The sequence below is a fragment of the Phaenicophaeus curvirostris genome, chromosome 10 (genome assembly GCF_032191515.1).
Source record: "Phaenicophaeus curvirostris isolate KB17595 chromosome 10, BPBGC_Pcur_1.0, whole genome shotgun sequence".
Lineage (NCBI taxonomy): Eukaryota > Metazoa > Chordata > Aves > Cuculiformes > Cuculidae > Phaenicophaeus > Phaenicophaeus curvirostris.
The window spans coordinates 18325262-18338322 of NC_091401.1; the positions used below are offsets into that span (position 1 = coordinate 18325262).

General features: G+C 37.5%; 1 long non-coding RNA gene across 1 annotated transcript; it reads left to right on the top strand.

Annotated features, from left to right (window-relative positions):
* Window positions 1-2080: 2080 nt before the first annotated feature.
* On the top strand, window positions 2081-11011 carry LOC138724706 (uncharacterized). Its single transcript, XR_011338095.1, has 3 exons — window positions 2081-2181; window positions 8266-8317; window positions 10660-11011. It is a non-coding gene; the product is annotated as an uncharacterized lncRNA (long non-coding RNA).
* Window positions 11012-13061: the final 2050 nt, after the last annotated feature.

A 13061-nucleotide genomic window follows, 5' to 3' on the forward strand; every position in this document is an offset into this window, starting at 1 on the left:
TCTTCTGAAAGTAATGCTTTTGGTGCAAACTGGCTGATCTGTCTAATGGGTATAAATTGTTCCTGCCTAAAATGATTTTTTTTTTCAAATTCAGTATCTTTCAAAATTTTTGGCTACTAGTCTGTAGGTTTTTTTGGTTTGTAAAATGCACGAAGAGAGCTAACCTGCTGCAATGTGCCCTCATAAGAGCTAGTCATTATTTTAGTCCTATTCTGGTCCCAATTTGACGTCCTAAGAGGTGGTACAGTGCTGACCCCTCTGTATTTTGCTCAACTGAGTGCATTTGGGTACTGATAACTTAATAAGTATGGAGAAGGAAAAAAAAATAAAGTACATCAGCAAAAACCTTAGGCAAACAGCAGCTTTGATAGTAGCAGATGAAATTTCAGTTGGAATTACCAATGAGGACATAGAGCAGAATTTGTAATAAAGTTCCACAATGCAGTGCAAGTAACTAAACTTCCACCTACATATTCCAAACTTATTTCCACAGGGCTTGAGATGCCATAAGTTTAATTATAGAATTATAATTACGTAATTATGGTATAGTTATGGAATGATAATTATTCCATAATAATTATTCCATAATAATTCCATAATAATAACTATGGAATTATAATATGTATATATACTTCATCTTTAGTATGAGGGGATATTAGGGGAAAGAAGAAGTGTCTTGCTGTATTATAGGAGTGCAAAATTTGAAAGAGTTTGAAAGGCTGGTGGGAAGCTTGAGGAACTAATGGGAAAGGACTAAGTACTCTCCCTTGTAACATTTACTGTGTTTCCTGTATAAGCTATAAGATTGGATTCCAATATTAATCCACCACAAAATTTAATATATTGTTATACCATTCTGTTAAAATTCAGAATGGAAATAACTGAGATTAAAATGGGAATGGATAGGTTAAAAATGTTATAGTAGTTTTATGTATCTTGCAAGATTTCTAAATCTGTAAGCTCTGGCAAGGAGATATGTAGCATACACAGGGATTAGCTGACCTAATCACAGCAAAAGTAACTTGTTGATGATGCGTAAATTCATTCTGTTTCCCATTTTTTTCCATTTTTAATTTCAAGCTTCATATTACATTGATTTCCTTTCTGAGCATTTCTGTTCTTTGCCCAATATCTAACTTTTTTTTTTCCCCTGAAGGGCAGATGTATATTTAAAAAATGTTCTTCTTCGGCTTTGAGGAAATTGACTTTGGGTCAGTGACTAGACCTCTTCTCCCCTCTTCTGTCATTTATCCCATCTTGTCCTTCCCACACTGTGCCTGACATATTACCTCTTCTTTTCTGCTTTCTGTACCTCTTTCTTCATGGCTATTTTTCCTTGCTCTAATTATTTCAGATTCTTTTCTTTGTTCTTTCATTTTTTTTCTTTACATCCTGTTCATTTAGAAAACTTTACTCTAGTCTTGTCATAATCCTGCACTTACTTCATTTCATGTTTAATAAAGAAGAATCAATCTTGTAAAATTTCATTTGCCAATATATTGGCTCTAATTTGCTAGAGAAGCAGTGGCTGCTGTTGTTTCCCCCAGAACTTTCCTCTTCCATCCATCTCCTTTGCCATGCTTTTGCAGCCCTGCATATTAGGGCTGGTGTTTGCACAAAACCCTAGTGAATGAGCTGGAAGCCTGTCACCTAGCTGCTCTTGATACCTTGGGGATGAAGTCCCAAATAATCATTTTACTGAATTACTAGTGTTCAAATCTGAAAAACTGTGGTTTGAGATGTAACCTTTCCTATCCCTAAACACTGCAGATTTATTTGATGTTTATTCAAATTCGAGCTGTGATGTGCCATCTATGATAAAACAGTGTGGAAAAAAAGACGGATGAACAAGGGAGGCTGTCGGAGATCCAGCAGAAAGACTTAGAAAACAAGAAAAGAACAACTTTTCAAATGACTCTATCCTGCATTCAATTGAACATTTCATCAAATCAATATGGCACCGGGGACTGGCCTCCAATGACAAAAGCAGAGGTAATATTTCTGATAGTTTTCACATATTTCTTAGTTTAATCTTCAGTACATCCAGTGATCTCTAGAATACTTTTATCATTCTTGCTTCAGGGACAGAAAGCATTACAGGATGAAGCCCAGTCCCCTGCTGTGCAATAGAATAGCCTTCACTTACTGGTAATGAGAGGAGAATTAGGCTCATTCTACCTAGTGGGTGTGAAATTAGTTCATTTGGTGTGACACTATTGCATTCTGTAGTAAAAAAACTGTAGTTGATAAGGACTATGAAGATAGAAATGATCAATAGAAGGTTTCTTGAAACAAAGATACTTGATTTCTATGTGAAAAATGCCCAGCACATGACAATACCATCTGAAGAATGATTTAGATTGGTCCTTGCCTTAAAAATAACCCATTAATTCATTACAATGTAGTGTTGATAGAGGTCAGAATACTGAACAGGGAGGATGGAAAATATTTATTTTACTTCCCAGGTATTTTTCCTTTTGCTCTTACTTGTAAGAGAGTGAAGCTTTAGCAATTTAACACCTTTCAAATTTCAGTAGTTTTGCGTTGGCTGCTTCATTCACAGGATGGTGAGTAAAGATGAGATCGAATTCACCTAAAACAAACAAAAAAGCAGATTGCAAAGAATCTCTACTTTTATAAAGAGATTAAGCCGTAGTGAGATATTAATTTAAGGGTGATTTCACTCCAGTTTTTTCATAAAAGATTACATTTTTCTATATCCATACCCTGCTGCAGTGCCAAAGATCGTGCTAAGAACAAACAGCATAGTATCTGTATACAAAATTTGTTTGTTAACTAAGGAATAAACAATATAATGGGAGAAAAACCCTTGCTGAACTCTTGATCAGTTTGTAGATTAACTTATACATAAATATAGTGTTACAGAAGCCCTGGGAAAGAGCTAATGATGATGTCTGGGTTGTCTAACCACAAAGAGATATTCCAGTCAGAAGGGATTTATATTTGCAGAACTCTTGCATGACCGAACAACACTTCCCTTAAATGATGTGAGGCTTTCTTCCTGTGTGTTACCTGCTCTCCATATATAAAATTGTGCAATTGGCTTTCAAAATCATTATGTATATGCCTAAATATGATTTTCTTAATTCATCTGAGTTCTGAATCTTTCAGTTAAGGTGAAGTACTTTTCAAGATTTTCTTCTCCTTTGCAGAGTGTAAACATTGTTTTTTCTAATGAAGGCTGAGATTCTCTACTATAAATCTACTTGGTAGATGAGCCTTTAAAAGAAATTGAAGTATTATTGGGCTGATGATGAATGTTTCAGCTGTTAGCAGCACTTTTTATCCCTACAAAATCAACCTATTTTTAAGATTCAAACAAGGATTAATTTATATGTGAATGTACACGGTAACTTTGTTTTTTCCCTCACACAGACTCTGCAGAGGAATTAAAGTCCTTCTGGTGAAAAAAAAAGAAAGAGAGTTGTTTTCCTAAAAGGACTTCTTTCCTCTCCCTCTTTCTTCCATTCTGTCACAAAATACTGTTGTGATCAGCTATCAGAAAAAGTCACATCAGGACTGAAGTGCATTGCTAACATAAGAAGAGATAAGTGGGTGTGCCACCTTCTGTTCTTACTTGTGGTCTTGGGTGAGGAAGACACATTGTATGGATCTCCAGCTGCCTGTATTTTCAGTGCTAGCAGATATAGGTCGACTCACACATGCTCATCTTTAGTAAGAGACCACCAACAATTCCCCTTAAAATGTAATGCATTAGGACAAAACAATTTGCAGAATAGAAGGGAATAGGAAAATCTCTCTTCTCTGAACAATTCAATATATTTTAATGTCTGACATATATTAGCTGCTGTCCTCCCAAATGCTGCAGTAATTTAAAACAAGATATGGTAGCTGGTTCAATGCAGACATTTTGAATGTGAATGCAGGTGAATGATTTATGCTTGAAAAGAAGCTATAAGCCATTAGAGTAAGTAAGACTGGTCACCACCTCACCCCAACAACCCTGTTCAGAGCAAAAAAGAAAGGGAAATGTGCAGGTAGATTCATATCAATATTTTTTTGCTGTTGTGTTCTAACATTCAGTCAGGACTGAAATAATTTCCTGAACAGATATTTCTACCTTTTGGGCAAAAATGTATCTATTCCTCAACCTGTCAGACTTAGTTATGAAATTATATATTATTGTTTTCTTTCCTGGGAGCATGAGCAGCAGAAGATATTAAATTCTATTTAATTATGTGCATACATACATATTGCACATTTCACCCCAAACCTGGGCATGTACCAGCCATCAGAAGAGGCAGGAATAACCATTTATCACAGACAGCACAGAGGCAAAAATGCCTGTTAAATTCAATGAGTCTTTTTCTACTGATTTTAAAGAGCCTGCTGTGGCCCTGCATTTCTTTGAACATGGGTACTTTTTTTATTGTGGTTGTGTTTCCTCATTACACAGATGGTCGCAATTTCTTTTCCTTTCTGAACACTGCTTATTAATGCAGAGACATTTCTGGGACCTGTGATCATTACTTGCACAGTGCCACTGCCTTTTCACCAGAAAGATGTCAGGAACCTGAAATGCTGTGCTGAATTTCTTTGGACCAGATTTCGCACATTCAGATAATAAACCAATTATTCTGCATTTGGAAAATACCCCCCCAAAACTCCAATCTATGAGGTACTGTTAAGTGTAAAGGCCATGAGTGTTTGATTGGCTGTGCAATTCCATGTTAGTGAGATGGTCTACCAAAGACATGTAGAATGAAGGACTCTGGGATATTTTGGAGTGTGTTGCTAAGGAAACCTCTGCTTTTGATGAAATATGCTGGGAATAACTAGTTTTGGAGAGTTTGCTTCTTCACTGACAGTGCCACCAAAAGGGGAGCTGTAGCCTTAAGTAGCTGGTTTAAAATTTTTGCATAACCACATTTTTTTCCTAGGGTTGAAAAAGGAAGAAAATGGAAAGCTTCCTTTAGAAGAACTGAAAGGAGAATGAGAGGAATTAATACCGTTTTGAGAGGACTTACGTATGTGTCAGGGATCTCTGCAGCCTGGAGGACCAGCCATGCACATAATAAAGGGCTGTGCTCTTTTTGTGGCCAAGACATCTCATATCCTCACTGCATCTGTGCAAAATCTGTTCTGAGTTAACAGAGACTAAAAAGAAATGTTGAATTTTGTGATAAAGATGCTTGTAGGGCTAATCTGAGCTTCTGCTTAAACTGAAATTAAATGTTTACCTCAGTCTTAATTTTTTGAGACTATTTCTCTCAGCTTTTTTTCTTCCTGTTGCGAGTGTTGCTTGCAATGTGTAAGAGCATAAACATGAAGAATATTGTTGAAGTTCAATGAATTCCAACACAGTTTTCCAGGCAGAATATGCGTAGGTTAGGAACATAAAGAATCTACTAAAAGTTCTGTAAGGTCTCCAAAGACCACAAATAGAAGTTGTGCAAAATGGAGGTTCAAGGCAAAGTACGTTCAATCACACAGCATTTCACAGCACTTATCATCATATTATGGCTTGAACTTGACAGCTAAAATCTTGGCTGACATAGTTGGAGTTGAAATTGTTCCTCTAGAGTTAAGTAGGTGAGGTGCAAAATGAGTCATGGCTAAGGTGTGTGCAGCAGTCAGATTCTTTCTCTGAAGTAAAAACTGTAGGTTTTTTTGAGGCAGCACATCTTCAAATCACAGCAAAGACATTTTATTATTGTACATCTGTGAACAGGATGTTTAATGGTTGGCATGTTTATTAAAAAAACTGAACACAGCACATTATCCATCTGCTGTGATTACTGTATAGGTAGGCAATTGGGACTTTGAATGTAAAAATCTATGTGCTTCTGTACAGCCCATCACTGCTGCTTCCAAAAGCTCTCAATAATATATCTTCACAGCGAGGTTTCTACTGTACTTCAAGGTGTCATTGGCTTTTCCCTCCTTCCTAATTAAAAGGAATAATTTGACATCTTGGCCTGAGCCTGTTTCATAAAGTCTCTTGCATCTATCAGATTTGCTGTGTGCTTTAGAATATAAATTATCATGAAGATCTGCTGCTTGTGAGCTCATTTATGCAGAAAAACTGTAGCTGGCTTTCAGGATTAGGAGTGGATTTTAGCTGATGATAATTTTGGCTGCATGTTCAGCTGAGTCTTTTCCTCTTGGTGTTCTTCAAGAGTGAGCTCTCTTAATTTCTGGAAGAATTAAATTTCAGAATAAAAGTGCACAGCAGAATTATTATTACCGTAGCCTGCCCAGTACTGGTTCCACAGAATATGGTGAAGAACTGAACTCCATCATTTGCACCGAGCATCTTCCTGCTTTATTATTATAGCAGATGTTTTCTCTTGGTTCTCTATCTTCAGAATTTTATTATAAAGCACAGCACAGAAATGGAAATTTTCCATCTCAAGTGTATTTTCTATTGTTTAGGTTTTGTTTGAATTAAATGCTGCATTTTTATCCTCTTACTGTGCACAAAACCTGCTTGTTGAAATAGCAGACCTAACATTATACAATCCCTTTGTAACTATCTTAACTCCCATTGCATCCAACTGGTGTTATGCAGTATCAAAGATACAAGTAAAAAACATCCAAAGTTCTCAGGTTTTATGTAGCTAAAGCAGAAGTAGAAGGTAAAAGCTGCAAAAACACTAATGAGATTACTTATTTAGCAGACAAGAATGCAAAGAGTATTCCTCAGACTATCATCCGTCATTTCTGTTGCCTCAGGCAAAGAGGATGCTTCAAGCTTGCTTCTAATTTTACTGAGTATATTCAGTTTCCTGTGTAGCTTAAGATCATTATATGTTTCATTAATTCATTGTGACTAAAAAGTAAAAATCATAAAAAATTCAAACTTTGTTTTCAACTGTGGGGCTGTATCTCATAGCTGTTCAACTGTCATTCAAATGATTTTTCTGGGGTTTTTGGTCTTGATCAGAAGTCAGTATTTTCTTTTAATTTGTTTCTGCAACTTTTTTATTATCTTCAAATACTAATGCTTTTTCTTTTATCTTTCCTAGAGACAAATATTCTCCTATGATTTTCTTGATCAATATTCATCTTCATTCTTTCCCTTTCCTATATCTGAAGTCTGTAATGTTGAAAGCAAGGTCAGATTCAGCTATAGTATCCCCATGCTGGCGTTTTGTAGCAAGCTTAGCTTCATATTCCTCTTGGTTAGACAGAAGTAAATTAGATAGCTACTCTTTGTCACAACAAATTTTGCAGGTGAGATCCCAAGATAGTCATAGCTGTGGAGTGCTTGCAGTTAGCATTGTGGGAAAATGCATGAGAATCAAGTGGAGAGTAGTGTGTAAGTTGGACTTAAAAGTTTTTCATTGAGACCTTAAGCCACAACACTGTTATAACAGTGTAATAATATCAGGTAGTGAGACATTTGCTTTAGGTTTTTTTTGTGTTGGGGTTATTTTACTCTTATAGAAAAGTAATTCTGCATGCAGATAGAATCGCGGTTTAATGATTTGCCTTTGTTTCTACAAAGCTAGGCTTTATTAAAATACTGCATCAAACTCAATACCTTTATTAAAGCAGAATCTTCATTTTGCAGAGATCCTTAGCAAGTTGTCTATATTCCCTCTGAAAATATGGAAGGAAGTTCATGATATTGCTCTAATACACAAAGAATATGATTTGCCCAAATGGTGAAAACAATGTGTCTTTATAGGCAAACTAGCATAAAGCATTTGTAGATTCTGTAAGTCAAGTTTGAACTGAAAGCTATATTGGTAAGGAGTCATGTTAAGAAATATGAGGAAATGAAACTTAAGTTTCATCTATTGAGCTCTCTAAATGTTTATTTTCAGTACCTCAGAGAAGTTTTTACTAGAAATTATGATGGAGTGCTTTTCAGTACAATCTCCCAGGGGTCTTAACAGCAAAAGCAGAGTCTTCCTCTGTTTGATGAATTGCAGAAAGTGGCAGATTTTTTTTGTGGAGCTCTAATCCTCGTTCTGTAAAAGTAGATGAAAAATAGGGATGTGATGAAAATAAGGTGGATGATATGAATAAGGAGGGAAAAGCTGGCTTGACAAATCTCCTTTTAGATTTTTAACCAAACTGTTTCAACATGATCGCACGTAATTTATTTATTGTCTCGCTGTCTTATGATGATATTCTGTGGAAATGGTAGACTCTTAAATTGGTTCCTGAATTTAGTCTTACCCTACAATAGCATTTGTTCTTTATATTGTCTCTCCTTACAGACAGGTCTCTACAACTGATTTGCAAATTAATTATCATTGTCTTATTTTCCAGATAGTGAAGCTAAGGTGCTGTAAAGTGGGGGTGAGAAATCACAAAGTGGGTGGTGAGTGGTACAATTGGTGTATGTCACACTATTGATATATGTTACTCTGTTCCCCCCATTAGATGTACTCTTTTAAAACTCACCGTGCTGACAGAAAAGAGACAAATTTACTGATGCAGAAGCATTATATCACAAAAAACTAATGCCTTAGATGGAGGAGGATGCTTTTATAACTCAATAAACCTAGATACTGCCTATGGTATCAATAGTCTTAGGTATAACTCAACTTTTCCTTTGGCAATGACATTTTTTTTTCAGTTTTTCACTAGTTCTATATAACCACAATAAATTTTAGGCGCTACCTTTATTAATCTAGCATTGTTTACAGTGTCTCGAACATGTATTTACATTAAGCCTGATTCTCTTGTCAGTTATACTTTCCCTGAAGACTGGAAATAATTTTCAAACTAGAACTATATGAAGGATTTGTAAGATTTTAATCTCAATTTCACTTAAAGTACGGTCCATTAATGCCTCTATAACCCATGCAATTGCATGAATTCAAACAATGAATGAGGACATCTCACTGTTGGAACTACAGAAGTTGTCTTTAATTGTTATTGAACTTCTGTGGCTGATAAGATGCAAGTCATAGTGTAAGAAATACATTGTCTGGAAATCATGCCACTGAATATTTTCTTCACTAGCAATGTACTGTAAAAGGACTATATCTTTAAACAAGAATGTTAAACAATATGTTTTTCATTTTAATAGATTAGATCGATAGTAAGGCTCAGAAAGTGCTGCAATAAACAAGCTTGCTACCTTGCTGTAGGTAGTAGCCAGTTACCAAAGTAAGCAGCCTTCAAGTGTTTTTATAAGTAATTTTCCCCCATCCATACAGAATCACAGAATCACAGAATAACCAGGTTGGAAGAGACCCACCGGATCATCGAGTCCAACTGTTCCCATCAAACACTAAACCATGTCCCTCAGCACCTCATCCACCCGTGCCTTAAACACCTCCAGGGAAGGTGAATCAACCACCTCCCTGGGCAGCCTCTGCCAGTGCCCAATGACCCTTTCTGTAAAGAATTTTTTCCTAACGTCTAGCCTAAACCTCCCCTGGCGGAGCTTGAGGCCATTCCCTCTTGTCCTGTCCCCTGTCACTTGGGAGAAGAGGCCAGCACCCTCCTCTCTACAACGTCCTTTCAGGTAGTTGTAGAGGGCAATGAGGTCTCCCCTCAGCCTCCTCTTCTCCAGGCTAAACACCCCCAGCTCTCTCAGCCGTTCCTCATAAGGCCTGTTCTCCGGCCCCTTCACCAGCTTTGTTGCTCTTCTCTGGACTCGTTCCAGAGCCTCAACATCCTTCTTGTGGTGAGGGGCCCAGAACTGAACACAGTATTCGAGGAGCGGTCTCACCAGTGCCGAGTACAGAGGGAGGATAACCTCCCTGGACCTGCTGGTCACACCGTTTCTGATACAAGCCAAGATGCCATTGGCCTTCTTGGCCACCTGGGCACACTGCTGGCTCATATTCAGTCGGCTGTCAACCAACACGCCCAGGTCACTCTCCTCCAGGCAGCTTTCTAGACAGACTTCTCCCAGTCTGTAGCACTGCAGAGGGTTGTTGTGCCCCAAGTGCAGGACCCGGCATTTGGCCTTGTTAAACCTCATGCCATTGGACTCTGCCCAGCGGTCCAGCCTGTTCAGGTCCCTTTGCAGAGCCTCCCTGCCCTCCAGCAGATCGACACTTCCACCCAACTTAGTGTCGTCCGCCAACTTGCTAAGGGTGCACTCGATGCCTTCATCCAGATCATTGATGAAGACATTGAACAGGGCTGGACCCAGCACCGAGCCCTGGGGAACCCTACTTGTCACTGGCCTCCAGCTGGATTTCACACCATTTCCCACCACTCTCTGGGCCCGGCCAGCCAACCAGTTTTCCACCCAGGAGAGTGTGCGCCTGTCCAGGCCAGAGGCTGACAGTTTCTCAAGCAGAACGCTGTGAGAAACTGTGTCAAAGGCTTTGCTGAAGTCCAGGAAGACCACATCCACAGCCTTTCCCTCATGCAGCAGCCAAGTCACTTTGTCATAGAAGGCGATCAGGTTAGTCTGGCAAGACCTGCCTTTTGTGAACCCATGTTGACTGGGCCTGATCACCCGGTTCTCTTGCATGTGCTTCATGATAGCACTCAAGATCACCTGCTCCATGACTTCCCCACTCCTTTTCATTAAAGCATAAAGAATTTGTTGTATGAAGAATGTTGGCATATCACTTTAGAGGCAGCAAAACAAAATGATTTTTACATCTTAGAAGATGTTAGCTTTGTATGACTGTTTTTTTAATCTTAATCTTACATTATATGAATAACAGACTTTTTGTTCTTCTCCCTTTCTAGGATTGCAGTGCCAAGTCACACCGGAATGGGAAAGCTGCAGTCCAATTCAGAGGTATGGGTAAAATAATTGTTGATGTGTGCCATGGATTTCACCAATGTACTGTAGGACAGGAAAAAAATAACACATTGGTGGAGCAGAAACAAAATCTCATGTTTTGTTCTGATTTGTAGTACTCAGCCTTCACGTAAGCCAGGATTTAAAAAGGAACATATGTTTAGAATGATGTGGACTGTGTGTGATCTTTGACAACCACCACTTCATGGCTTTCAACACTTTGAAGAATTGCAAATTCTGAGGTTAAAATATGTGCAACTGAGGTTATTAAAATTCATAACAATGTGAAGCCAAACTTTGACCTTAACTTATCTGACATTATAATACCCTTCATACTGCTGGGGGTGGTTTGTTCCCATTCTGGTATCCTCTTCAGGATTATCTGTTCTATCTAATGTTCCTTGTTGTTCCAACTTAATTGTTGCAACTTCCTAATGTCTCTTTTTCAAAGCTTAGAGATAGACAACAATTAGTGGAAATAATTCCAATCAGCCTTAAATATTTTTGTAAGTGTCTCTTATATTCTGTTCAGAAGATGTCCCCAAATAAAAATCTGTGTGTGGGAAATATTAAAGCTGGTTTCCTATGTTGCATTTGCCAAATATGTGAGAAAGGCATATGAAAAAGCTTTCAACTTTTGCTGTGCTGACAGTTGCTTGCAGTGGAGGTCAGACCCTTTCAGTGATCTGCTACTCTCCCGTAACTGTTCAAAGTGCCGCAAAGGCTGCCAGTTCAGTGTCGATTTAGCAGTAAATGTTAGTCTTACTCTTGCTCCACTGAACTCAGTTAAAAAACATTCTTTAATGGAATAGGAGCAGGCTATGACCTCAATACCCAAATCAAAAATTGATCTTTCACTGCATTTTTTTGCTGTCTGTTGCTTTAGATCATATCTATATATATCCCTTAATAAATTCACTATCGTAGTTTATAATCCAGACCTGACTGAAGAGCTGAATAAGAATTGGAACTTAGTTTGCTTTAAGATTCTAGTGGTTTGAAATACTGATTTCTCATATGTGCAGGCTTCCACAGCATGTTTCTGTAGTGAGAAAACCCAGGTGCATTATTCCTTTTATGTATTTGACTCTCTGCTCTGCATTATTTCGTGTGGTAAGGCATAGTGTGACACAGCCCGTTGCAGGGTAGAAACATAAACCAATCACATTCTGCAATTGGGGCCAAGAAGTCCTGTGGGTATTTATGGCAGATGTTAACCCCCTGACCTCCTGGCCTCTCTTCACCACGGAGTTGCATAAAATCTGATTTGCTCTCTGGAGCTCTTCACACCAGCTGAGGGAGCTGACTCTTCAGACAAAGAAATGGGACAAAAGCAACAGTATTCAGGCAGGTTGCACTCTCCTATTGCAGATCCTCGCTGTGTATGTCATTGACTTAAATTTCTTAACTGGTTCAGATGTGGGAAGGGATAAAGAGATATCAGGCATTTGAGTGAGAACAAGACAAAGGATTATCTATCAGAAACCTGTGGGGTTGTCTTTGACTCCTCTGGCCTGGCTTTTTTGTTTTGGCTTTTAAGTCTTAATTGCACAGAGGTGATAAGTCTAGATGAGACTGATAATCGTAGTTTTAAAAAACTTGCTCCATCTCTTGCATGACAAACTGATCCAAAATACAGCAGTATTTCTCTGTAATGTAATAGTAAATGTTGGCTGTATTCAAGCTAACAATTACAAATCCTCATTTAAAATTAAAAGAACATTACAAAAAAGGAAAAGTTTTATACGTTAAGCAAATAGAAGTGGCTGCTCCTACTTCTGTGCAATTTCTGTATATGAAAATAACTATGCTCAGTGTCTCTTTCATTGCATTTAGTAAATTATGGCTGATAAACCTTAGGAATATAATATAATATAATATAATATAATATAATATAATATAATATAATATAATATAATATAATATAATATAATATAATATAATATAATATAATATAATATAATATAATATAATATAATATAATATAATATAATATAATATAATATATAATATATCTCACTATACTTACATAAATTTTCTCAAGACTTTTTGTGCTGTCACTGCTTCCTTATTAAACACCGCTGAGGGGGATCTGTGAAGGAGTTACCTGATAGTGATGGGACTTTACTGACATAACTCTGTCTAGTCAGTTTTTGTGCAGCAAGATCATTTCAAAAAACCATTATTTAGCTGAGAGGGAACTTTTACTATTCAAGGCAGAAAAAATTCAAAGCACAATCAAGTTCAGTAATTACCTGTTCTTTGACTATTGTCTTATCTTGAATTTTCCCTAGAGAAGGGTTTTTTGGAAGGGAGGAAGCTAACAGTCAGTGTTCTGAATTACTAT